Below are 6,845 nucleotides of genomic sequence, written 5' to 3'. Positions count from 1 at the left end.
GAATGTTAAATCGATATGTAAATTAGCAGGCTACTTAAAATGACTGGAAGTCACTGTAATATATATAACGCCGCCATGGTCCTTTAGGTCTCCCAAATAAAGTTACAGTTCATCTGTCTCTACTGTCAGGCCTGGAGTGAAAGACTTCTTCTGTATATGAGGAGGTGGAGCAGCATCATTTGTCTCCATGAGACCATTGACCCAGATTGGTTCAGGTGTAATGTGTCAGCTCTCTAATGGCCCCTCCCTCCCATTCACCCCCTCCCTGGCTCTGTCTCCAAAACCCCAGGGGACATATCCATGTCACCCTGCTGCACAGGTAAACCACTGTCACAAGATCAGTCAGCTACAGCAGCCTGCAGTCTGCCTGTTCTCCTGTCTTATACTGCCTTAAACCAGACAGCAAGATACACAGCCAACCCATATTAATATTCATGACAGCTCCTGTGGGTTTACAGGATCTTTACACATACTGCCTGTGTGCAATTTCATCACTAATATCACATAAACAGAAAACATGGGAGATACAGGCAGCCATGTTGAAACTGAGCACGGGTTCTCACCAATTCCCCGCACAGTCATCTCTTTTGATGCAAACCGCCTCAGGCAATGAATGAGTCTAGTCTTTGTCTTATCCTCTCTAACATGCTCACCTGCACAGGTGCAAAGTCATTACAGGAAGAAGAGCCTTTTCTTTCTTTCTCCTCACTCCCCACGATTCAGCGAGCTGTATTAATAATTTACAGCCCTCAAAGCCTCCAGAATAAATGTCCCTACTCTTCCCTTTATATGACTCTGTGTGTGTGTGTGTGTGTGTGTGTGTGTGTGTGTGTCTTTTGGTATGTGGTTGCTACGTACGCAGCTCCACCCTATCCTCCACCACAGAGTCAGTATCAGAACATTTAAAGCGTGTGCAAATAGTGTCTGTGTATACAAAACAAATATAATCACACAGGCAAATTCAGGAAGAAATTCACAAGCTCTCCAAATATAAAAAACATAAATGACTCACATACTCATTAGCTTCTCTCATTGTTTCTTCTTTATCATCTAAATGAAGAAAATGTATCGTTTATATTGGATCTGGTGTTCCAAGTTGATTTTCATCGAGCTGAAAGTCTAACCGATCTATTTTAAGGATCATGCTTTGACTTTTTTTCAGTGGCCAGAATTAGAGAGAGACAAATTAACATGGAGAGAGAGGCAGGTTGAACAAAGGTAACCATCCAGATTATCTTAATATAAAGTTGAGGCCCTGTGCTTTATGTGCACCTGGGACACTTCATCTAACAAATCTCCTAGAATCTTTTTTCTCCTCTCTCTTTTTATATTTAGCAACAAGTAATGTCTAAAAGATTCGAGTTGTCAATAACCTTTAATAATTAATAGTAAAAACACATTTCTCACACAGGCAATTCAAATGGTTTTACATCAAAAAGAAAAAATTAGATTCAATAAACAGATTGGCTACTGTTTTCAAATTCAGTAAATTGCAGTACCATCCTGTGTGTTGCTGCACCTTTGAACAGTATGTTCGGTCATCTGAACAACTGAATCTCAGCTGTGGACTGACTCCAAACTTGTTCTGCAAATGAAAGTGCTCTCACCACCTGGCCTGTAACTCACCAAATCCAAGCTTACCAGGATCTGTATAGGTGTGTCATGGGTGTGAGAGCTGTGAGAGCGGCAAGTGCAGAAGCTCTTTCACTTGCAGAGATTGTTTAAATAAATACCAAATATTTTAAAGAAACAGTACATATGTTTTTGGAAATGTATTTACTGGAGAAAAAGTAGCCATTAAATGTTAATTAGCTTAAGAGGTGCTAGTGGATTTTCTTTTTTATCTTAACTCTTGGCAAGAAAGAAAATAAGTGTATTTTCCAAAATGTAAAAGTTTTCAAATGTTAAGTTCATCTACAGTTCATTCATTCATTCATTGGTTCTAGTGCTAGGGTGCTAGTCCCCTTTTCATTTCTTGTTCTTCTTCATTTGCATGTTCTTGACCAGCAACCATCTGAATTACTGCATACTGACTTTCTCTTTATGACAATTGATTGTCTGTGCCAAACATTTAAACATTTCTTAGGAAAAGGAAAGAAAGTGCTGTTTTCTACTCCTTATTTAAGGATATCTTCCCTTTTGCCCTTGCATCTGTCTTCTCTGCAACACCTGCTTATACAGGTGCAGCCATGGATGTTAACCTTGATATGTCATTAGTCTTGGGCAGAGAAAAGACACCCGAGGGCCCCACCCAACACACAAGTGCATAACCTGTTCTGTTCTTTCGTCTTCATGTGAATTCTTACATCAACCATGTAATAATGAGCTTGGAAGATATTTGACCTTTATTTAGTTTTAGGTGTGTGAACTGCAACAACCAAGTCTGTCTTTTACCTGAATCACTAATTCGTATCACAGGAGTCAAACCTTTTACGTCTGAAAGCATCGATTTGATGATTGGCAGATAAAAATATCTCTAGTTGAATACTGGCCTGAATTAAATTATATTTCAGTGTGTAGCAGGTGCTAAACTAAACAATGAAATCTAGTGATGCAGAGGATTTTATCATGTTCTGCATTTCCATTTATAGGCTTGAATGCTGAGAACAATGTTGGACAATCAGCCACGCCTTGAACAGCAGGAATTATCTTTGTTCGTCATCAACACTTAATCTTGCGGCTGAATAACAGAACTTTCCCTTGACACACACATGCCAAGTACCTGACAAGATGAGACAGCCCCTCAGACGGTAAAGAAAACAAAACAAAACTATTAAAACACTCCTACTCTTACATGACTGTCAGAGTGAAGAGCGGTGAGCTGTCTGTACATGCAGCGAGGCGGTCTGAGTCAGCACGGCACTATTAACATGACCAGATACTGCAGCTCTGTCTGTGTCTATGTGTGTGTGTTTGTTTTTGTACATTAGGGGGTTTCACTCGATAGTAGGATTAATAAACAGCACTCCTCCCTTGATTCCTACTACTCATGGGTGTGTCTGTGGGTGTGGAGCCTGTATTTGCCCAGGAGCTTCACTCAACTCGCCTGTGGACGGAAGCCAAGCTGGAGATGATCACAGGGCGTTGAAAATATTAATATGATTTTGAAAAGTTCTAACGGCTCAAGGAGGACAAGTACAGGTGTTTCATTTTGAATATGCTTCACCCTTTTTGCATTAAAAATGCACAAAACTCTGACCTTAACTGACTCCAGTAATGAGAGTTTAATTGTTTTACAGTAGAGCCTCCAAAGCTTTTTGACTTGTGACCCTTTACAATGAAGAAACAGCTGTTTATGACCCCACATGTGGGCAAAATTAATCAATTAATTAATTAATATTATATTTAATTCCAAGGATTTTTAGGGACCCAAGGAGATAAAAGTAACCAATGTTTCAGCAAAAAAGCAAAAGATTATTCCAAAATTTTTAAGAGCAATAGTTTTTTTTTTTTTCTTGTTGTGAACCCTCATTTTATCTTGGGACCCATTGGGGGCCCTAACCCCCAAGTTGGGTATTGCAGCTTGACAGAATAGTGATGAGCAGAGCAGAGATATTAATACACAGGGTGGAAAACAAAGAAACAAGGTAAAAAAAAAAAAACACATTCAACATTCACTTTTTTTAGCTCTGGTTTGGCCTCCACCACCTATATAGGTAGTGCACAGTGGGTTTATCAGAGTGTAGTGGTGATTATAAGACATTATAACTGCACATAAAGGAGGGAGAATTCCTTATATTTAGTGAAGCAACTGAGAAAACTCTAAATATAACTGAGAGCCAGTGAAGAGAGGCAGCAACAGCTGTCTATCATGATTGAATTAATCTCTCTGCAGCATTCACTTCTTGAGTGATGCCAAACAACAGAAAGTAGTCGAGGCATTAAGATATTATGGAATAAATGATGTTCTCAGATCTCAGATCTAGAGGAAGAGTCGGATCTTGGAAATCATCCGAATTTACACAACCTCATTTACTTTTTAAAAATGGATTTTAGTGCTGGATCAATTTTCACTTGAAGATTTTTAATGCTTATACTCCACCTTATTTTCATTTCCTGTCCCTGATCCTTACAAATAAGAGCGCTTCTGCACATACAGACGCACACACACGCACACGCACACACACGCACACGCACACACATACACACACACACACACACACACACAGACACACTGTCATGTCAGGCAGCCTTTGAAACCCATTAAAGCATGCAAGCCTTATCCTGTCTCCAGAAATCAGGAATGAAAGGAGATGGGAGAGGGTGGGAACAGATGGGACTACGCCTCAGATATACACCCTAAAATGATTTAAGTTATTCAACCAGAGGAAAAAAACGACTCATACACTCATATAGTAAATGTGGTGAACTCAGTGGTTCATGTTACAGTTATGTAAGGCTTCTGTGCAGCAGGTTGTGCACGTAACTATAACAATCTCTGTGCTCTACCAGCGGCAAAAGTTCACCCACTAAAACATGCTCATGTAGACAAAGAGTTCAAGTTCAATGCTTTATCATAGTATGTGACACCGGAGCTTTCAGAGCTGCAGATTAAGACGTAGAGCGTGGCTTTTAAAAATGCTGTTTTGGCAAAAGGCGTGTAGCTGTGCGAGTATATGTACAGGCAAAGGCGTGTTCTTGAATGTCATTGCCACAGGGAACAACATGAAGGCGAGGTGGGACTTTTTTTTTTCCTCTGAGAAAAATGCTAGAGCAGTTTATTACCTGAGTGAATGACTCATATAAAGGCAAGCACACATGAGCTCAAAGACTGAGTCGATACTAATAAAAGAGAATCTGTTAGCAGAGCTGCTGGATTTATCACCATATCCCCAATATATGAAAATTCCTCTGCACCCCCCCCCATCCACACCAAGTCTATAATTATACTGTAATTACTGGAAAACAACTGTTTGCAATAAATCACAAACAGAAAACATTCCATAATCAACCCGTTCCCAGTTCTCTCTTTAGTAGTAGTAGTTTCACTCGTGCATGCTCATACAAATAACTTGCAATTCTACACACTAACAAACAGACACACACAAGCATGCTACATTCCTCAATAGCTGCAGAGTTTTTGGGTGGCAGGGTGGTGTAGAGAGACTGTCCGTGAACTGTCCGTCTGTAGGGTCTGGGCTCAAACATATGTCATCATTTCTACTATCATTAAAACAATTTATGCTTGTGGGCTGTATTGGATCTAAGTCACAGGTAAAAAAAAACAGCCGACAGGTGAGCTGCCTCTAGGCACAGGCATGCTTGTTATGTAAGACATGATCAGTCTTGAAAAACATCAAAAACGCAAACTGGTCGTTGTTGAGGTTTGATTTGTGCACTCAGACTGTTTCAGTGTGCTGCTGTTTTGACCATGACTCTCCACAAAAAGAGGTTTTGGTCTCATGACAACGTCCTGATCAAATGTGCGTCAAATGCAAGTGTTTCTGTGAGGCTACTGAGGAACATAGATCCTTTGAGCCAAGTGCATTAGAATGCTAACATAATGATGTTTAGCAAATAAAATGTTTACCATGTTCATCATCTGAGGCCTTGTTGTTCAGACCTGGTTTTAACATCCGTCTTGGATGATCCAATCTAAAGTGGACAGCTCTAAGTTCAGGTGTGAACGCACCCAAGACGCATTGAGGAGGCATTTGAGATCCGATCACTCAGACCACATTCTGAGGTTGTGTGGACCACATGTGGCCACATTCTTTTAGCAGTGTGAACACAGATGTGTCCAAGACCACATTGAAGGATCGCCTACTCTACTGATTAGTCCCACCACAGTTTCATAATGAACCAAAAATATTTTACTATTTTAAATGGATAAAACCTCACATACACACAAACACAACAGACCCGTCTGTCATAGTTGGACTGATTAAAAACAACAATGCATCCGTGTGTATTTGCATACAGAGCGAGGAAGTGAGATCCATTCACAAGTGGTCACTCGAGACACATGGATTTTGATGCAAAGACACATTTTAATGTCAGGTTTGAACAGGTTCTTAGTGTAGCATGTTAGCATGGTAGATTTGCTAGTTATCACTAAACACAAAGGGTATCTGAAATTATGGGATTGTCATTATTTTATTTCGGTATTTGGTCATAAACCAAAATACTGAACAAATTACAATTTTGACCTGATGATGAAATATCAGAGGATAACCAAAGTTGTTACAGTTCATCCTGAAGGGAACATGAATGTATGTACAAAATTTCTCAGCAATGCATCCAATAGTTTTTGAGATATTTCAGCCTGTGTAAGAAGGTCACATCACCGGCAGATAGACACAGACTGTAGATCAAACAATGATCTGCTGAAACTCCGGGTGCTTAAAGAAATTGAACAGTCTAATGAAGGACTTGCACCTGTGAAAGTAACAAAACACACAGAATGAGACCGGATGTGTGGATGGAGCATCAATGAATGCAGGGGTGGAAGTGTATTAATGCTCACACTCCGCTGTGTGCTTTCTCAAAGTTAGAATATTCATATGAGGCCATTATTTAAGGATGATACGTCACATGTGAAAAAGTGACTTTGCACACAGTAATCGCTTTATAACAATAGGTCAAGCCAAGTCAATTTAATTTATATAGTAAAATCATCACAGAAATGACTTCAGGCATTTTTCATAAACAGCAGGTTTAGACCAAACTCTGTATGATATTATTTACAGAGACCCAAGGTTCCTCACGAGCAAACACTAGGCAAAGGTGGCACAAAATAAAAATATTAAACAAGTAATAGAGACATGTCTGAATAAAGCATGAATCTGTTTGCATGAGTTTATCTTTTTCCATTGATCATGTGTGACAGTCTTCTAACTGTGTGA

The sequence above is a fragment of the Seriola aureovittata genome, chromosome 6 (assembly GCF_021018895.1).
Source record: "Seriola aureovittata isolate HTS-2021-v1 ecotype China chromosome 6, ASM2101889v1, whole genome shotgun sequence".
Taxonomy (NCBI): Eukaryota; Metazoa; Chordata; class Actinopteri; order Carangiformes; family Carangidae; genus Seriola; species Seriola aureovittata.
The sequence above is the reverse complement of the archived record's forward strand: the minus strand, read 5'-3'. Positions refer to the sequence as shown.